This window comes from Symphodus melops, assembly GCF_947650265.1.
Source record: "Symphodus melops genome assembly, chromosome: 19".
NCBI lineage: Eukaryota > Metazoa > Chordata > Actinopteri > Labriformes > Labridae > Symphodus > Symphodus melops.
In genome coordinates, this window is record NC_136709.1 from 1971816 (window position 1) to 1993458 (window position 21643).

At 42.7% G+C, this 21643-nt stretch overlaps 1 long non-coding RNA gene across 1 annotated transcript in view; it reads right to left on the reverse strand.

Annotated features, from left to right (window-relative positions):
• Window positions 1-507: 507 nt before the first annotated feature.
• Window positions 508-21643, reverse strand: part of LOC306840732 — a 33333-nt gene continuing 12197 nt past the window's right edge. Inside the window, exons 3-4 of the long non-coding RNA XR_013781367.1 lie at window positions 923-996; window positions 508-650 (exon numbers count right to left, since the gene is read on the reverse strand). This is a non-coding gene — a long non-coding RNA (uncharacterized lncRNA). The remainder of the gene's footprint in view (window positions 651-922; window positions 997-21643) is intronic.

Sequence of the window (21643 nt, forward strand, 5' to 3'; positions counted from 1 at the left end):
ATATGTATGTATGCATGTGTATTATGTATATATCTACATAAATACCTGTCGACATACATGTTAACAAGACCAAGTTTTATTCACCTTTCAAAAAACAATTAAAGAGTGCAAAAACATAGTTTGATATTTTCATAGATTGCAATCACCAGTTAATCTGTTCAAATAATCCTTTTTGACTGATCACAGAAACACTCCTATGTTCTTTCAGCCTCCTCTAAAGTTTAAGAAAGGTAAACAGGTACAACATGAAATACATCAACCTCACATAAAGTTTGTCTGTAAACTTCAGAGAGCGCCTACAATCACTCTTCCTTCTCTTAAAGGGGCAGTCCGCTCTTAAAAAAAAGTCCAGAGTAGCTGCAGGCCCCTTGAACTCAGCATTCATTGGGTTTCGCAGTGCAGAAAGGTGGACCATCTCTGATCCCAACCAAAGACACAGGGAACACAGACTTTAGATTTGAACCCCCCCTGAATCCATCCACAGTGCTTTTTTTCTTGTTTCTTCTTCTTTTTTTCCTTCTTGCAGCGATTCAGAAGCTTTGGTGGTCCAGACAAATCCTGCTGTCATCTCCTGCAGATCAGCGAATCAAACAGGTGGTTGACGTTTCCACAGGTTCAGCTGGAGCTGCTGCCCAGCTGCCGAGTGGAAGCTGAAACACACACACAAAGAACAACGTCAGATTAAAATTGAAGTTCATTAATATTCTTTTTAATCCAAGTCATCAGTCATCGTTGAAGTGCTTCACTTGCATGGTAAGACATCGGCAACTTTGTACATGTGTGTTATTGTTTCAATAAAAGCATCATGAGAAAGTGAACATGTGTTGATGTATAGTGATGTGTGAAAGAATAAAGCAGACACACCCACCTACATACATGAATATTTCAAACACACAACCAGTCACTTTCTATGTGTGTGTACCTGTCAGGTCTCCTGTGTGTCTCTTTGCCTCGGCTCTCTCCTCGGAGTCAAAGTACCAGGGGGCGATGGCGTACCTGAGGCAGAAACATCAGCTGATTTATTACCTGTGATCACTCTCGCTCAGTTTTTACACCTCTCACATTTAAAGCTGATTTAGTCAATTTGAGCCCGCTGAAATATCTGGGCCCCCGAGAGGTCCAGGGACTGGACCCTCCCAGGATGTGATTTTTTTTTTTTTTGTCTGAACAGCACTATATAAATAAACTTGCCTTGCCTTAATCTAAGTATGAACATTTGAACAGTCGTGTTAGCGCTAGCCACCTGGCTAACAATAGCTCCACCTGGGACTGGCTCGTGGGCGGCCTTGTGTGTGAACATCATTCTGTCGTTCTCGGACAGATGTTGAAGTTCATCTTTATGTTTTGTGTCCTGCAGCTTTTTTTCCAAATTATCATGGAGGCCTCTGACTGAGAGCTGCTTTTATTCGTTTAAACGTGAAGCATCAGCAGGCGAGAAAAAGGGGCCGGGCCTTTAACTTTTATCAGAAGTTTGAAACTAATGTTTAAAAACGTTACTTGACTGCTGTCTGCAGAGATCAAACAGAAGTACATGCACGCAGAAATGAATGTGCGGAGATATGTGAACATTTTCAGATATGGTTTTACTCGGACGCTGCAGTGCCACCACCTGATGAAGCATTCACAGATAATGCCTTTGACGTTTGACTATTTGTTTTGAAACCAATATTGCGTCGGCTCTGGAGCCTGCAGCTGGTGATCTGGGCATATTTATTGTTCTTACAGCAAGCTTAAAAGCTCTCAGTGTGTCGGCATGATAAAAGCCAGATTCCCTGACTGCAGCAGGCAGACACAGTGGAGAGGGAAACAGGCTTTTTTTAAGATGTGGTTGGTCTCCAGTTGGACTCTTCCAGTCACTCTTTTATCATGACAGTAGATAGTGCTTCAGTATTGATGTTCTCTTCCTAGAGGAAACACAGCTGTCTCTATAGTAAGGGGTGCAACACTGAACACTGTGTCCAGACTACACAGGGATTAGTCCACTCACACTCTCCTCCATGAGTGGCAATAATTCAACTCGCTTACTTATCCGCAGTGATAGGAACGAGCACTGTGTGATATAACCAGAAGACAAATGGGGGGGATGGTAATTGTGAAGCAGATTGTGAGTGGGAAAGTTTAAACATATTTTATTACTCTGACTCAGGGTCACCACTGGGTCCCACTCAAACTTCTGTGAATCTAAACCAATGACAATCACCCATCCTTCAAGAAACAAGATACAGACATGTTAGAGCTTGCAGATGGCCAGGATTGTCAAGAGGCCAACAAGAGTCAAGTTGCACAGTTTGATAATTAAATAAACTGGGAGTTTTTGTTTGTCTTGGGGCCTTTAGGGATCTATCACTTATGTTAATCTGAAATCTTTATGGTTTAGACAGGGGTCACCTGGATCAATACATGGTCTTAATCTCGAGATTATTGCTGCATGGACCAGTAGTGTCAGCTTCCCATATGCTCAAGGCTCCACAGTCAAGGTAACCTTAAATAATGGATGCAACATCGAGGTTGGGATTTTTAAAACTTATATATATTTTTTTTTAAATCTTTTGGCCCACATAAAAGTGATTTACAAATAAGTTATAATTTGTTAATTTCCCTTGAAGAATATGTAAAAAGGAAATGATATCACACCCTGCTAAATTCTCATAAAACCCTCCAGGTGAAGACATTTCTGAATTCATGACTTATGATTTCACCCAAATTTCACACTTGGGGCCATGTTGTCCATTTTCACATGTTTTACAATGAGTTTGTGTAACGTCATATTGTGTAAAATCTGATTGAAACATGGAACACAACAAAAAGGATTTAAATAAATCTCTCTTAATATTTGCTAATTTCAAACCTCCATGTGGTTGTCCTCAGTGACTCTCCTCAGAAACTCCGAAATGACTCTAACTTTTCACACACTTTTGAGGCCTTTGGTTAAACTTAAAGAGGGATTATAGCAATATGATGAATTACACGTGTTTCCCCTTTTCTGTAACATTAAATGTGATCATATATGTTTGCTGTCTGACCTGGTATGTGTGTTAGAAATGTACACTTATTTGTTTTTCTAAGGGGTCATTAAATCACTCACTCGACTGTTGGGTACCTCTGGTCTGGGGCTACAATGTTTTTCTAGCTAATTATAACAAAATACCATGAATTGCTGCTACTAAAAACAAAACAACTCGGAGCATCAGACATAAATGTTTTCGTTTGGTTATTAACAATTGAAATTGCAGCTTGGCAGCCTCAGCGACTGCAATCAGCTCGTCTAATTGTGAGGCATTTTATTTGCAGCTGAGCTCAGAGCAAACGCAGTAAACGGGGCGAGGCTGGATTCTCTTCACTTAACATGCCATTACTCAGCACAGCTTGAGCCTGTGTGGACAAGGAGAGCTTTTCTTAGCGCACAGCTCCCGTCATTACCTGACATTAACAGGCTAAATGACACTTTGACTGATGCTTGTAATTTGGTTGGAGCAGAAACATTAGCTTCTGCTCTTGGAATGGATGCTTAATGAGAGGCAGGCACCGTCACTGACCTCCTGTTTTCCTTTCATCTGTGCAGGCAAAACATTGATGGCAATATTATAAACTGTCACGCATTAGCTCAGAGCTTAGGATCGCAAGATGACTAACAAGAGGAAGAATTTCAAAGTCACATCATGAAATGTCTGGCATTAATGAAAATTCTGAATCAACATTGATTTGATTAAAAGACTAAAATGGCCGGTGTGAAAAGTCAACGCACCACTACAGTAGTCCATAAAGATCTAACTATCGACGAGCAAGCTAGCTAGCATGTAGATATAATTGAATAAAATGATCTACACATTTTAAAGTCTTACTATGCAACTTTAAGAGTTTCAGATCGAAACAGACGCTCTCTTTAAAAACAGCCCCGTCGTCCCTCATCCCCCCGGTTCTGTTTCGCTAACAGAGTTCTGTAAGGCAGCAGTATAAATAAACATCTGAAAACATCAATGCTTGATCAATTTCAATCAACCCAACATTATTCATATAGCACATGTATAACAGCCAAAGTTAAAAATAAGTTAAAATGCTAAAGAATAGTAAGAGTGAGTGGACACTGAGGTTGGGATAGGAAGTCATGATATGCATCTGAAAGTGGATTTAGTTTGGCTTAACATCGCAGAACCCAAAAGTTGAAGTTGATCACGTTTCCTAAACTTAACCATTAAGTTGTTGTGCCTCAAACAGGACAAAGCAAACAGATTTTTTCCTGATTAGCACATACAATCACACGTGGAAATGAAGGCTGAGAAGACCATGTGTTCCACATCTGTATGGGACATCGAAGGACAGCTAGGAGTTGGTGCTGGATCAACCCAGAATGAGAAGACTTTGCACATTAGTTGATTTTCCAACATGAACTTAAAAACGTGGTAAAAAAAAAATGCACCTTCGTAAAGAATCATGTTGTTTGTATTGCACTCTCCAAACACATGGGTTAACCCTTACGATGACTTCTCTGGAGTTTGACAGAAAAAAGGGAATTCAGTGTAGCCAGCGGGTGTCATCCAGTCCTCTATCGTTTCTTTACATTCAGAACAGCAAAGGGAGAGTGGAGCGAGAGTGGAGAGACAATGTTCAGGACCAGGTTATTAATCTCACTCATTGGCAGATGTGTGTTTATAGAGATCAATATACAGTTGTTGTCAGGACATAGCCAATGGCTTGACAGATTGCAGTCATCGAACTCCACTCTTTCTGCTCTCCACAGGGACGGTTTTCCCTGCAAACATCCACAGACTGCTCAAACATTATGAGTCATTACGACTTGGATTACAAACAGAAACTGATACGCGTTTACAGAGATTACTTGTATTGTAGTCATCTCAATCATTCAGTTGTTCTTCATATCACAAGCTGTACCACAGTTGGATAACATGCGAGCGCCCTGTCCATATGTTCTTCTGAATGTTTTTTCCAGCGTCTCAACCATCAGTACTTCCCCGTGATTGTTTTCTGCCGTGCGAAATGATTGATGACTGAAAAAGAAGCTTTCCTCTCTTCATCTGTGTGTGTGTGTGTGTGTGTGTGTGTGTGTGTGTGTGTGTGTGTGCGTGTGTGTTTGTGTGTTTGGAGCGCGGGCGGCGGAGCCTGGGACGTTGCTAAGAGAAAGAAACTGTTGAGAAAATAATCATTTGGCAAGTGTGACCTCACATGTGCAGCGCTGTTTTGGGTAGGCTAATTTCCCCGTTTTGATGGTCTCTGCCAAACTCTGGCTCCAGAATGTTGCTTTTCAAAATGGTTAACATTTCTTGGCTGTAACATGCGAGAGCTGAATTAACAATATGTGAAATTTTAAATAAATAACCCACATGTAGCCAATCATGCTTGTCAGCAGCCCTCAAAGCTGTAATGGTCCCGAGGGTCTAATGTTTATCTAAACTCAGAGCTTTGCAGCCTACAGTTGTCCCGGCCAGGAGGTCATCATAAGACCATTAAATACTTTGAGCGAGCGACCACAAGTGCTGCTTCTCCCGGTGTCTGGATCAATCACGTTTATCACCGGCTGTAATGTGACTCTGGGGTTTGACATTGCTTATCTGTAAAAAGGATGACGGTGAGGACTGGGAATCAAACTCAGGATCATCTTCTCTTTTAGTAAAAATAAACCGAGATGAGGTTTTGAATTTTAAAAAGGTTCATTAAAGGGTAACTCAGCCTCTGCGGCAATAATCAGCGTTTAGCTCATTATTGAGAACTGGAGGAGCAGCAAAGACTGTTCTTGGTCTCCTGTAGGCCACGGCGGTCAGCAGCAATATAACTTATTTCATCCATCCACTGAACAGCACTTTATTTGTGTTAGTGACGCACTCTCCTGTGCTGTTTCCAAACTGTGTGTGTTTACATTAGTGATGTTGTCACTCATGTTTTCTCTGTGTCTTGATATCAACATCGAGAAGGTACGGTGAGTCAAGCTTCAGTAAGAGAAGAATAGTCTGTTACATCGGTCATGTCAGGTATGGATGAGCGAAAAGATGAAGAAAAGGAAAAAAAAGTTAAGCACAGATGTGTTGTTACAGGGCGATTTACTAAATAAGAGCTGCTGCTTTGATTGAACACCAGACGAGGCGCTCTGAATGATAATACTGTATCATTTGAATATTTGAACATTTGCAAAAAAAAATATTAACACCAGTGTTCTTGCCTGTTCAGAAACAGATTCAGTTGCATGTATATCCTTCTAAACAAGATTTGCAGGAAGACTTGGACAAACAAAGATTTGGTTATCATCGAGCCAAAGCCAAAGTCTCACAATAATTCTACCTGCTATGACTGACACTAAGGTCACATTGAGATGCTGGTTATGTCCGGAACAAACCAGGAAAACATGCACGATTTGCTTGACAAAATGTGAGTCTATGAAAACATGAGCCAGGCTGCAGCAGTGTGGATGCACAGAAACATGTCACGGTCTGCAGTCGGCAGCTCCCCCAAGAAAAGCAAACATGGCGGTGCGGTGCAGTGACAGAGATGGAGCACATGATGAAATCTGAGGGCGAGTGTCTGGGTGGAGGTGACGGCTCTCTGCAGAGATAACACCTCGGCAGTACGACATACACACACACACACAGCAGCAGCAATGTGCTTAATCTGTGTTTACTTATAGAATTATTAACCCGCAATTACCTGCAGATGGGGTTTACTTGTCGAGACTTGGGACAAAGTGATTATGAGGTTAATAATCGTTTCTGGGTCGAAAAAAAACCACACCAGCCCCAGAATCTGGATTATCAGAAGGGGACCACTTGTATGATTTTGGGATTATTTTCTGACATACATTAAGTAGCCAAATATGAATTAATGTTCACAGAAGATGAGACCATGATGTTGTTGTTGTTATGCGACTGAAATGTTGTCTTGTTTGTCCAATTCAAAAGTCTTTTTTCTTCCTGAAGTTTCTTGAATCCACTCGTTCCATCCTACGCAAAGTCTAAACAGCAAGTTTGATCGTATTTTTAACAACTTATTTTTAAAGGTCCAATATGTGTGAATGATCTCCTGAATGAAATGATAAAGTGACCTTACTGTCTGATCAGATATGAAGGAAACATGCTGTGTTGAAGCTTCTCTGACAACAATGCAGCAGCCAGTATGTCCTCCTTCTAACTTTAGATTCTGCTCCTGAATGCTCTGGATTTGATTGGACCAGAGAAGGTAGGCGGGGCTTTGAAGGCCGTTTTGGAAGCCCCTGGGTTTGCCAGATATGAGAGCAGTTATCAGGTCAACAGGTGTTGCAGCGATGGAAGCGGGCAGTGGAACTGCTTCAGATAGAAGTGATTGTACCTGAGCTAAAAAGCCTCTGCATGTTTCTAATAAGCTCCAGCAGCAGAAAGCTGCTCAAACTAGGATCAATGTTGGAGATGCTTTTGAAACATGGAGAGAGGTTAGAACGCAGAAAGCTTTACAGAGCCATGCAGAGCTGGCTAAACACTGAAGCTACAGTGTCCACCACATGCAGAGCTGGCTAAACACTGAAGCTACAGTGTCCACCACATGCAGAGCTGGCTAAACACTGAAGCTACAGTGTCCACCACATGGCGACCTGGTGAGCATCCACTCTAGAGAGGAGGAGGGAGAAAGACGTCTCTACAATGTTATTTTTAAATTTGGACTGCTGTACCCATTTTAAACACTAGGTGTCAGAGTTACATATTTCTCCTGTAAGCTTCATCCCCACAGCTGTAGCCCAATCAGATCAGGTCTTTACTTTAGAACAACTCCCCCCCCCCCCCCCCCCACCCACACGCACACACATACCCACACACACAATTTTAAAACAAATTATTTTTATTATTATCCTCAATTTAAATATTAGCACTCAAATTCATTTTCTAACCTAGTAACCCTTGACCTATCCTGTTTATATAAACCTATATCTCTGTATTATTCATTTTCAAAAGCACACATATACATGCACACACACACACACACACACACACACACACACACACACACACACACACACACACACACACACACACACACACACACACACACACACACACACACACACACACACACACACACACACACACACACACACACACTTGTTGAAAAAACATTTCTGTAACCATAAAGCTCTGTATGTCCAACAAAATCAGTTCAACTCACATTTTTCTTTCCTACTTTACATTTTTTTACAATGATGCAAAGAAATGTAGTTTTTGTACATTATTGCACATCAGAGGTTTTTATACACTATACAACAAGGACACAGGCTTTAAACACTGACCTGCAGGGAGTGTTAATGTGGTCAACAGGATCTGGGTTATCTTTTCTGTCAGGTCCGGGGTCTGTGTGTCACTTCATTATCAACATGTGACTGTAAAAACTCTCGACCTCATCATGTAAACAAAGCCTCCGCTTTACGGTGATGTTGTCCAAAACAAATTTCCCCTTGTGAGCATCATCACCATTTTTTCACCACTGCACTTTTGTCTCGTTAGTCTTGTATATTTAATCTGTGTGTATTGATATTGAATGTTGTACTTTTAGTACATAGAGAGCACAGTTAATTCCTTGCATGTGAGTGAATAACTGGCTCAATAAAGACGAGTCTGACGAGGCCTGACTGTAAAGACATAAAAGGGGAGGTCAGTTTGATTGCATCTCTTGATGAACCTTAAAAAGGTCACAACGTGAAACAGTTCAAAAACAGTTAGTGAGTTCTGGTAGACGAGTTTAAAACTGCACCTCACCTCCTGCAGAGGGAACCAGCACATCAACTCATCAGTCAGCCAACAATGAAGCCGAGACAAAGAGAGCATCGAGTGTTTACCTGGAGAAAGGACAACATTTTTTGAGGCGTCGCCCCTTCAAAAGCTCACTGTTGACATCGCTCGCTACACTTCACAGATCGTATTACTGATTAACGTGTGAGAAATGCTCAGAGACGCTGGAACTTTCCTAAGCAAAGATGCTTAATGATGCCTCTTTTTTAAACTCGTGTTTACATGTCAAACAGTCGTTTTTCACTCATGCTGAGCAAACGTGTTGCTCTTTTGAAGGTAGAAGACAATGCATGTGTGATGTGGGGCGAATCAACTGAGCACACGCAGCCTGATTACATAAACACCTGTGGAAAAGTACGGCACACTGACTGACACTGGTCCTCCAAGCAGGCGGCCCGGGTTTGAATCCAACCTGCTGCTAATTTCCTGCATATCATTCCCCTCCCTCCCTCTCTCTGATTTCTGACTCTGTTCACTGTCCTGTCTCTGAATAATAAAGGTATCAAAAATCCACAACAAAAATAAATAAATAATTGAAGATGAGACTGGATAGGAAAAAAACAAGTTTTAACTGATGAGCCTACTCGAGCCCTCGGGTCTTCTGGATTGTTCCACCTACAGTGAGGCATCTTTTTTATTATAACGGTCCCCGTCTGTGGAACAGTTTACCTGGAGACCTGAGGGCAGAACACGATGGAAACAGTTTTAAAAGAAAATTCAAGACCTTCCTTTTTAGTCTCGCTTTTAACTGAATCTTATTTTACCTCAATTAGTTTTATTACACTTTTAACCTCCAGTGTTTTTCTACTCAGGGAAGAATTAACAATAGTGTCAGTACCTGTTTTAATCTAATTATTTGACCTTAGTTTTTGAATTGTGGGGTGGGCTGGGGGAGGGACTTGTGTTGTTGCTGTTTGATTTACTGTGATGTAAAGCACTTTGTTATGCAACTTTGTATGAAAAGTGCTGGACAAATAAAGTTTGATTAATTGATTGAAACATTACTGACTAAATGAACCACTGACAAAGGAAACTCTCTACTCATGGAAAAGTTCATTAAAACAGTGAAAGAGGAAAGTGAAAATGTGTGACGTGACAAACATGATTTTACTTTTTGACTGAGCTTTCTGGGAGTTTTTTTTTAAGTGAAATTATTAATCATTCAAAGCTGTCGTATATTATCGTCACTCAGCCTGTAAGAAAATGCTAAATGGATTAACTATGGTTGGTCAAAAGGGACAAAATGTCACAGCATTAGTGCGATAATTCATGCATTAATTTCAGGCCTTAAACAATCAGGAGTTAATGTTAGGAGACCATCAGAGCTAGAAGTAGGGATGTGATCCTTTTTGAATCCTTGGACCCTTTTTGGTAGATGTTTGAGGCCTCAAAGACACAAGACACCAGCGCTCCAAGAGAAAGCCTCCAACTATATCAGAATGTAATAGTTGCACCAAATCAAAGACAGGTTTACCCCCCCCCCCCCTCCCAAAAAAAAAATGAATTGAAAGAGTTGATGTTTTTGTTTGAATCCAGATCCAGCCGTCTTCTTTGTCAAACCACCAGACTCCATTCACAAAAGAATTCCTTTTACCTGGCAGAACGAGGAAGTGGTCTGCAGATTCGAGTGGATTCACCGCTGTGCTCTGAAGAGTAAATTTAGCATTCTCGCAACAGAGTGTGGTGATTTTAAAGGGAGTGATGTACCAACAGAGAAGCAACTTTCTCTTTCACAAAAAGGTCTACTTCTGTAGTTGAAGATATTTTAAACACTTCAACATCCAGGAGTGTGGACTAAATACAAGAGGTGAGTTTTCAAACACCAGAATCCCTCCTGAACAGACTTGTAGTTCTCCTCTTCACTATGTTATTCAAAGCCTTTATTTCCCATAAATCCGAAACATGACCTCTATTGTTTGTCCATGCAAACAAATCCCTCTTTAAACCATCCTCAGAAAATGCTGAAATGTTCCTTTTGTAACAGAGATCAAACACAACACAGCTGCATTGTTTTCTATTCACGGGGTGTGCATCACTCGTCAGGAATGTATGATGGATGACTTTAGAGGAACAAGAATTTGAAGCATTGTGACTTCATCGTCGCTCCTCGGTGTCCCTCGCTGCTGGTCTCAGATCAGTGAAGACATGAAGGCTTTCAGCAGTGAACCTCAGTCACCATGCCGTAAAGTTTGTCCTTTGTATCGCTCTTTACTTTCAGCAGAGGAAAATTGGGTTTCGTTCTCTGATTTGATGGTTGATTGCAAACATTAGAAAACTCCATTCTTCCCCCCCGACTCCAGCGGCCCGAGGTCTCATTAGGAGATTTATCACCTCAGCTCTTTACTACTGAACACAATCTGCTTCACAGCCTCAGAGCTGAAATGGACGTGACACTCAGATGATGGAAAAAGGACTCCTGGACTGGGTCGCAAGTTATCATGTTCGGGTTCTGATAATGTTGGCGTTGACTTTTCTTTGGGGGTTACCTCCTTAATCATCACCTTGCTCTGGTAGCTGTGACTCACTGGAGGAACTTCCACCTGGCAGGAAGCAGGAAGTCAAGTCTCCATTTTCAACATTATTTCAGTGCAACTCCTGCTCTCCTGAAAATGTTTAACGCTTTAATCACGGTGGGATTGAAGTCAGAATCCATGCATGACATATTTCTGCCCATCAATCCACAGCAGCATCTTCTTGCAGCCAGAGTGATACAGAGTGAAATAAACAACATGAAGTCACCTTTCACCTGATCAGTTCACTGGTTTTTTAACGAAACAGTAAGTGACCGGAGCGTCTTTCTAACAGCCAGAGTTTTATCCAGTGAGGATGAAATTCAAATTTGGTTTTAAACAGTACAAAATAAAAAAAGTCAAAGTAAAACAAAATCTGTTTTCAAATGCAGCATAATGGAGGTTCAAACATGCAGTAAAAAATATGATAAATCACAATTAACTGCTGACATTTGGTAATTAAATTTTTCATAGTTTGGCAGTCCCAGTAATTTTAATATCATGGTTTGCACAATAGCACGAAGAAAACAATTCTGTAGCTCCAACTTTTATTGCCTTCATTGTCTTTCTGTGTTGTTGGTTGTTGAATGTTTCCACACACACTCTGCTACAGGAAGTGGAAAACAGACACACCAACAGGTAAAATGAAGGTCAGAGTGACAGGAGCTGCCCCTTGTTGTTTATGTGCATCATTTGAGAGGGTGTATCAGAAATAGACTAAATAAAGATAAATTCATAATTCTGAGGGATTAAAGGGCGTTTAATCAGAAGTGACCATACATGGACGAGAGGATGTCTGACGTCTTCTCTGAGGGGAAACCAGAACTAAAGTCCTGACACTCAGACATCACAAACAATTATCAGCTAACAAGCCATGGACAGGAAGTGTAGATGCTAATACCCGCTAATAATTGTGAACATGTTGTTACAAATAATATTAGTATTTAAGGAGCACAGACCTTTTTTCATTTAGTTCTCTGCATTATTTGTCTGATATTTATTTCACGTGAAAAAAAAATCTCCAAAAACCCAAACAAGGTCAAGAAGAGTTCGAAAGCACCCGTCACTCAGAGAGACCCCACCCGTAATTATAAACAACATTCAACAGGGGTCGTGTGATTAGCATCCAACAGTAAACATGTTTCTGTCTGTTCTAAAGTCGAACATTTTAAAATGACTCACCTTCGAAGTCAGCCTCTAGTGGACATTCAAGGAAGTGCAGGCTTCTTATTACACGCCGACATCCTCCAACATGCTGCGCTTACCCTGCACCGAGCTCTGTGATTGGTCATCTTTCATTGTAGCGACCATTAACACTGCATGGTACATATGGGCCGACATCCACGACATGGCTGATTGTTGTTTTTCAGGTGGATATGTACGTTAACTGCACTCCAATGATTTTGTTCTTTCACAACACATGCTCCTGTGGAGGAGCAGCAGCTACCATCTGTGCTGTCTTTTTAATCAATTAAGAATGTCCTCGTATTTATTTATGGCGTAGTCGTGTCTGCAGTAATGATCTCTCAGCGCCTGAGGGAGAGAATCCAAACACAATGAAAAAGCAGGTGCACTGGGACACCTCCAGAAAAGACTTTTTCTGGAGCGTGTACACACACATACACACACACACAGCAGGGGGCCTTGAGGTGCATTTAACACCAAAACACCTCACTCAGTTTCCAACATCCCAGATTATTATTGAACATTTGGCTGATTCTGATATGTAAAGCTTTAACATCACATGGTAAGCACTTTAAGATGTTCTCCTAATCTCTGAATTCCCACTTTATCAGAAGAAAAACAACCACATCATCCATGTCTCAGAAGTGGCCTTGTGTGGGATCTATTCCTTCTGCACCGAGCCCCTCTGGCTAACAGCATGTTTAACACATGTGCTTCACACTCAGCTCATCCAATAAATCTGTGCAGCAATGGTAGACAGCTGGAGAATCTGGCACCTTCTCTGTCCATGAAAAACGGAGCTCCATCTTTAACTGCCTGCAATACAAGACAGGTGGGCTTTGTTGTTTTCTTACATTGGTTAGACTTCTCACTTCTCATTCCTCTTCTTCTTCTTCTACAACATGTCTGTTTTACGAGCGTTTTCAGCCGAAGCTTGAATATTGTGGTGGCAGATGGATGAGAAGTGAAGTAAGGGAGATGCTCATTGTTATCGGGCCACAATGGGGAAAATGATCCTCAGAATTCAACATGTGTCTTAAATCATCTTTCTTAAAAATGAGACTGGACCCGTTTTCAGTTTATGTGGCATGTTTGATTAGAGCGTAGCAGAAATATGTGTATTGCGGCAACCAAGACAAGAAGACCAAGCTCAATAAAGAGGAGACTTTCTTGGAGCAAGTGACAATAAACAGAGAATTCTGCCCCGCGGTTATGTTGCGTACTCCGTTTACAGAGGCTGTAGTCGTCATAGCAGTAGACATGGGTTCGAATGAAATGTAGAAACAGGCATTTGGGAATGTGGTGAGTATGTGACTTCTGGGGTACCTCACCCTCTGAGGTAAGACGTGACATTTAAAAAAAAAAAAGGACAAAAAAGTGGAAGTAAGGGACGAAGATACAGAGTCTGCTATACGATGCTTTTTGACAAGATTTGTCTTTTTATCAAGTGCAGTTCAACAGAATCACACTCAGTTCTGTTCTCTGGTGGGAAGACCGAGTTAACAATGTTTAGCGTTCACACATGCAGCTCCTCCAGCAAATTTCCATGAGTTTGTCAGGAGTTTTCTGCAGCCCTATTACCAAGGCCCTCTTCTCCCAGCACTGGAGAACATCCCTCCTCTGCAGCCCTGCAGTGTTCTGCCCCCCCAAGCCGGCCAATCAGAGGACAGTGAGCATGTGAGGAGAGGGGCCTTAAAGAGACAAGAGCTGAAACAAACAGTCTCAGGCACAGGGTAAAATGTGTACGCCAATAGAAGACAGATAAGAAGCTTTATGAGTTGAAGACCCTGCAAAGTTTCTCTAAAGGTCTCACAGACAAAAAAATAAGGATTAAAAGGCGAAAAATCCAGCAGGTGAATGACGAGAAGTGTGGCCTTCATCGTGTCACTTTGCAGGAGTCAAACAGTCGATTCAGTCAGAGAGAGGGGACAGAGTCAGCGTTTTATGGACTCTCTGACAGGCTCACTGCGGAGGGAACAGCTTTGATGAAGAGCAGCGACTCCCTTTATCCAATGTAGCTACTTACAGAGCGCTTTCAGAGGAACTGGACATGCTTAATACACATTATCTCTCTCATTTATCACCACGGAGCTGGTGAAATGACAAGAGCCGGGCCTCCGAAACTTTCCCAGGAGAAGACGTCTCACAGGAAGATGGAGAAGCTCTTTTATTGAACGGAGCGTCTGAAGAACCGCCTGCTTCTCGTTTCAGACGTCTAATTATGACAGCTTGTCGAGAGCTCAAATGAAAACATGCAGAGTGTATTATAAAATCACTTAGTCTTCATTCAGGATCCTTTTAGAGCTAAACAGGCAGATGTGCATGGCAACAAGTGGCTTTAATAAAGTTGGATTTTTGTCTTTGTGTTTGCAGAGATAAAAGAATGAGAGATTTTCATCTCTGCATGACTTCAGATAAACTATCAGAAACATCACTCTGGGATACGGAGCGCCGTGGCTTTTTCCTGTTATAAATACATCAGCGGTCAAAGATGAGAAGCAGAAACCTTAAAGAGAGTTTCTCTCTACATTAACGTTTCTTATTCTTTACATCTTAATTCAACAGGCACATGCAGGCTGTACGCATGAAGTCAGAGGAGTTCCTTTACAGAACTGATTATCTGCTCAAGATGGATTTTATTTCTCATGAATCAGAGCTGATCTTTGCAGTTTTTACTTTTTAGGTCTCAGCCGCAAACATCCCGTCGGGATCTCCTCGTAATGAGAGTACACAGCTCCACCAACGACAACGACAAGGAATCCTCATTAGGTCCCATTGTACAACACCTTAAAGTCAAACAGATGGGTCGTTTTTATAGGTAACTTATCTGTTTGAATTTTATGCAGCATCAGAGTTGTGCATACGTTTGCATAACTGGAGGTGTGACTGAGTTGACTGACAGGTGACCCGAGAGGCTTCAGGCAAGCCTTAGCTCCTCCATTGATATGAAGTCATTTGGAGTTAGCGTTTAAAGTATGGCGGCCGCCACTGATGGGCTTCAAAACGCCACGATCAGAAACCAAGGGTCCCATGTCACAAAGACAAACTTCCCAATGCTTTTACTGGATAGGCCAGTTGAAGAGAGAGAATAAACTGTTCAGAGGGGAGAGCGGGGTCTGACATGCAGCAAAAGCCCGAGGTCAGATTGGAAATCACCTGGACCATGGCGCTCTTAAACCAGCTTAATTTATATCTTCAATCACTACAGGTGACAAAAATCTCTGCACATACGGATGTACCCTCGACAGAAAGCTGCTTCAGTTTCTGCGCCGTTGTTTGGATATTATACTCCAGAGACATGATGGGAAAGAACAGAGACTGTGAGAATACCCCGTCTCTTTTTCAAATCTTTAAAGTCTTCAAACAAACAAAGATTTTAACATGTTCCAGACATACTGCTCTCTTCACTTTGCTTCTGGACGATTACCGAATGAGAAAAACAGATTTGGATTTGGAGGGATGTTCAAGTGTGGCGCTGAACATGTGAAAGCTCCGTCTCTCAGCACGTCATGAGCTCCAACGTCACTCGCTGTTGATTCATAATAAACGACGTCTTTTGAACTCAGATGAAAGCGACGCTCTAGTGTCTGTTCTGGCTCAGTTAACTTCTATTCAGCGATGTTGACTTTCAGCAGCTGAAACTCAAACATGTAAGTGAGTGAAGTGTGAGCGCTGCCTGCCCGTCCATGCCCCTGTGACACCCTCCCATTATGACCAGCCGTGAGTCAACCGGGAATTAGTCCCTCAAAGAGCGACGCTGAAAAGAGATTTCTCAAGTAGGGTTAAAGAGGGCAACACATGAAGGGGCGAGGGGCGTGTTGGGCTCTACATCTCTACACTGACAGCAGGGGAGGGGGGGCTTTAAGGTGCACGGGGGGGGGGGGGGGGGGGGGGGGGGGGGGTATTTACTCTGCTGGTGCTCGAGTCCTTTGGTCCACATTTGTCCCCTGTTTGCCCGCTCCTCCCTTCTTCTTGTGAACAGACATGACAAACACGGCCAGAGGACGCTGCCCACAGTAACACCACCTCATCTGTCAGGGTGGAAACTGAAGCAGCAATTACTTATTTCACAAATAATATCAATTATAGTCAAAGTCACTGAGGCTGAAATAATGGAAAGCGCTGATGTCAGGAGGCTGGAAATGAAACTGTGGTTACAAACATGCAGCTGCAGCACACAAGCACTTTCTAACGTTTCATGGGAAGTCCTGAACACGACCTGATGTCACCGAGGTCACTGCGGAGGACGAAGACAAACATGTTTCAGGGTTACAGAGGGGGTCAGGGGTAGGAAAGGATATAATACCCTGTGGGAGAAGGGTCATTGATGTATCAGGATAAACCTCTTTAGATCTAAACACAAACTGAGGTGTGTGGTTTGGCCTGCAGAAACCCTCCTCTCTCTTCTTTAATGTTCTATGTATTTCACGTGGTCACTTCCTGGGTGGGAAGATGGAGTGTTTCCTCCAGCCAATGACAGGTGACTTTGGGAGTGAATACAATTCAGCAAATCGAATGCCACTTAGAGCTGCTAATATTACGGAGGTGGACTCAGCGGCTGAGAGAAGTAAATGTAATCATAACGTAGTGAGGCGAAACACCCCTCAGATAAAGCTTGTTCCATTACGAGGTTGTTTTTACCTGCAGACAAGGAGTTTGATTTCTGTTGAAGCTCGCCGAATACCTGCGGTTAGCTTATGCACACGTGCGTTAGCTGACAGTGTAGGCACAAGCAGTAAATGTACACGCGTCTTTTAGTTTTCATTTATGTCTCTCTACTTCAAACGAGTTGAACTACAGCTCGGACAAAAAGCTCAAACTGGGGCGATGTACGGAGGCTTTGACCCACGAAGCGGGCGGCCCGGGCTCGAGTCAAGTCCGACCTGTGGCTCCTTTCCCCCCGTGGGAGGAAATGTCTTTCCTCTCTCTCTCTCTCTCTCTCTCTCTGTCTATGATTTCCAACTCTATCCTCTTTTCTATGTCTTCAATAAAGACTCAAAAGCCCAAAAATCAATCCTAAAAATATATATAAATGATAGTAATTGTGCAGTGAGCTCCTCAGAACACCTGGTGTGGCGAGGAGGCCTGTGGGTGCCGGGTACGGCTCCCCCGTGTGATCTGCTGTGGATTTATGAGGTGTGATACCAAAATAAGAATGCCACATAATGTATTCGTCAGCCGGGTCCAACAAAAATGTGAGCTTAGAAGGCCTGTATTCAGGCCTGCCACAGACCGCAGGTCCTCACTGTTTCTAATTAGAATGATTTGTACAAACAGTCTCTGAGGTCTGACGAGCAGCTTTGTTTTGCATTACGCTTATTTTCTCGGTTTCAAAACAGGAGAAGCCTTCGACCGTGAACACTGTGTCCCTAAACTATATTTCTTTCCTTTGTGTTTTTAATGGAAATCAGACCCTCAGCGGAGGAACTCACAAAGCTTGAGATGTTCTCAGAGATGGAAAAAAAATCCCCTGCATTTCGTTTTGTTTCTCACACAATCGAATTAAAAATGACTGCAGTGCAAACAACAACCACCCGACGGCCGTGAGACCCCCGCGGCTGTTCAGTGAGCGCAGCCCCCTGAGCCCGCGTGTCAGCGGCGGCGGCGGGGAGGGACGGCGGGGGGGCTGCAGGCGTTCAGACTCACATTGTGTACACAGTCCGACATTTCAAACAGTGGCTCACAGAAGGAATTTCTTGTCAAAACACGAGGGTTTAGCAGGAGGAAACTGCCGGATGTTCCACAAGTGTCTTCCTCTGCCAGAAGCCGAGTGTGTGAGAGTGTGTGTGTCAGATCTGAAACTGGCCCGTCTCTTCAGCGCCAGCGTTTACATTACCGAAGAAATGATCCTTTATAAACTCAGCTTGAGGACTATGTCAAAGTGCAGTGTTTCTGTGGGACACTTAACTGGAATCATAAAAGTCTGATCTGGAAAAAGACGCTGCTGGCTGATTACCTTCAAGATTCATAAAAGATCCTTAAGGCTAAAAGTCATGTGCAGTCACTGCAGTGATGTCTAATGTTGAGGGTCTGAATCCTAGTTTAGTTGGCTTGCTGTACGGGCGTCACTCAGCACTCGACCATATCTAACAGAAACTTGTTTGTGTGTATTTCCACTAATTTCCAAAGCCATTCTCTTCCATTTTCATCACCCCATAATTACCTAATTATTATAATTATAATTATCATTATTATTATTATACCGCCCCCTTCTTACTTTTCATACAGTTCCTGCTGTATCCCACCAGATGTGTGTTTGGTAAATCTCTTAACTGTGTGGGCTGCGTCAATCCGGAGCCCTTATCAGCTTCTATTTTTCCCCCCTTGCAGGAGCATGATTGAGATTGAAAAGGACAGGAAGTCAGACATCAAAACAACATTAAATCTGGTCAATTTTCAGAATAAAACACTCAGTTTTGACTCTCGATCATATTTCACGACATCAACGAAACATCAGAAATCTTCCCGACAGAAAAGAAACGAATCCAAGCAGGTCAACTCTTCTTCCTGCCTCTCCATCGGTTTGTTGTGTTTACACCGGCTTGATGCCACGTCTCGCTGTTGTGAGTGATTTTGTAATAAACACAGTAACTCCTAGGTCTCTTAACTCCAGCTGTCTTGCGGTGTTGCTCCATGCTGTGCTCTGAAAATGCAGCCTGTGGGCGTTGAGAGACGAGGGATCACAGAGCCGTGTCGGAGCGGAGCCGACGTGCAACGCAAACGCATCTGGTGGAAGTTTGAAGTTTGTGTAGCCTCGCACAAATAAGAAACACGAGAAAAAGCTTTGGAGATTTTTCGGGATGCAATGCATGTGTGAACTCAAACAGCTGACGTTTATCGGGAGTTTCTCCTTCCAGAACTTCTCTTTCTCTGCAGAGAAGTGAGCTGAGAAAACAGAAGGATCGAATCAATCAGGAGGATTCCCATTCTGCTATCAGTGGATGCACACGACTGCTGAGATCTCCATGCACGTGATTAAAAGGCCGCATCATGTTGTCCGTGTGTCGGTGTGAACTTCTCCGCTGTTTTGCTGAAACTCTGTTTCTGTCAAACTGTGACTTTGTCAAACTTCTCCTTTCACTAAAGTGCAGAGAAAAACACTCCTTAAGCTCCTTTCAACTTACAATAAATGGACTTACACACTCACTCACTTTATTAAATGCGAGGCAGCTGGAGGACTGGTTCTGAGTGTCTGATGTTGCCAGAGATGAGTCTCATTTGTTGTGATAGTGTTATTATGTGAAGCTACACCCGGTGAATGAGAACAGTCTGAAGCTGTTGGTTTGATTTCTCCTGGTCAGGTTAATCAAGTCATTTCAAGGTCAACATTTAAATCCTGGGTATTTAGATCGGCATTTGAATAAAACATTTATTGACAGGAAGTCGTTCAGTCCTTTCAGTGTTTCCTTTGTGTCTTAAAGAAATTGATTTCCTGTGTTGCGGACATGTAAGCAGAGCCAGGGACGCAGCCCGTCATCAGATCAGGATGCAAACGTTGCATCTCTTCAGTAGTGCCTCCTCCTCTTCCTCCTCCTCCTCCTCGCCGTGGAGCTGTCACACAGAGCCGAGTTGGCCGGCTTCCCGCTCAAAGTTATCCACTACAAAGGACTACTGATTCAGATGTCTTTTCCTGTTTAGACAAGGGCCTGAGGTATGCAGCATGGTCCCAGGACCCAGAGTGTCATGTTAAGGGTGCATGAGAGTGTGTGTGTGTGTGTGTGTGTGTGTGTGTGTGTGTGTGTGTGTGTGTGTGTGTGTGTGTGTGTGTGTGTGTGTGTGTGTGTGTGTGTGTGTATACAGTGTGTAATTTTGAGTGTGTGAGTGAAGTGGATTGTCACAGACAGATCTCCTCTCTCGTGCTCAGAAAAGTTTTGAATGTAAAGTTTGAAACAAAAGTGATGAAACTAAATGTACAGAAAACTTGAAACACACCTTATTGTAATTAATGTTAACAAATGGAGCACATCCAGTCTGTTCTCTCCCTTCTATATCATCTACTTTAACTTCACTGGCTCCCTGTACAATACCGCACCCAAAGCTTTTCATCATTTAGCCTCCACGTACCTCTGTGACCTCCATGACCCTCACGCACCCTCGGCTCAACCTCTGCCGGACTGCTAACCATCCCCACACCACACCTCAGGAGCAGGCAGCCTTCAGCGGCTCGGCACCCAGGCTTTGGAAGTCCCCATTCCCCACACAGTCAGACTCCCATCTCCACCTTCAAATCCAAACTCAAAACTCAAACTGGCATACTCACTCTGATTGGTCACTGCACACTTGTCTTTTTTATGTCAATGTTCGGTTTGAATATTCTGTTATTTGACACTTTTATCTGATGTAAAGTGACCTTGGGTGGCTTGAAAGGCGCCGCGACCGTCAAAGAAATAAAACGTATTACCGTGAGTGCAGCACTGTAAGGAACATCAAGTGAAGTGACAGTGCAGCGTTGGGCTATGAAGAAGAAGTGGACAGATGTAAACAAACTTTAAACAGCTACATCCAGTGTTAAAGAATTAGCAGGAACAGAAAAATAAACGGGCACTGAAAATCATGGATCAGAAATCAATGAGATGTCTGTGTTGCCTCATTTTAACGAAACACAATATACATCGTTTTGACAGTTTTTCCCTTTAAATCACTCTTAACTTGTATTTTTATATTTCAACTTCTGTTATAACAGTTTTTTTTTGTTTGTTGTTTTTTTAAGATTTATTTTTGGCCTTTATTATAGAGAGAGGAAGGTGGAGAGAGGCGGAAATCAGGGAGAGACATGCGGGAAAGGAGCCACAGGCCGGACGTGAACCCGGGCCGCCCGCGCGAGGAGCATAGCCTCGCTACATGGGATGCGGCCCAGTTATAACTGTTTATGCCCTTCATGTGAATATTAATAAACTTGTCTTGTATTTTATTTTCTTATTGAGAGCAGAGCAGCTTCTTCTTAACTCATTCATTGTGTGCATTAACATTTCCTAAAATGTTACACTGAACATTTAAAAGTTCACCTTTAACTCATCAAAACACCTGCAGCACGTTCTGGTAACTCTTCCTTGTCCTGTAGGTTCTGAAAGCCGTTTGTTAAAAGTGTTCCTTGGTGGACGGTGGCTTGTTGGGTCAGGTTCATGTCAGACACAATCATGATTCAGGGTTAATCTGCAGCTTGGAGCCGCGCTGAACACCCACAGGGTG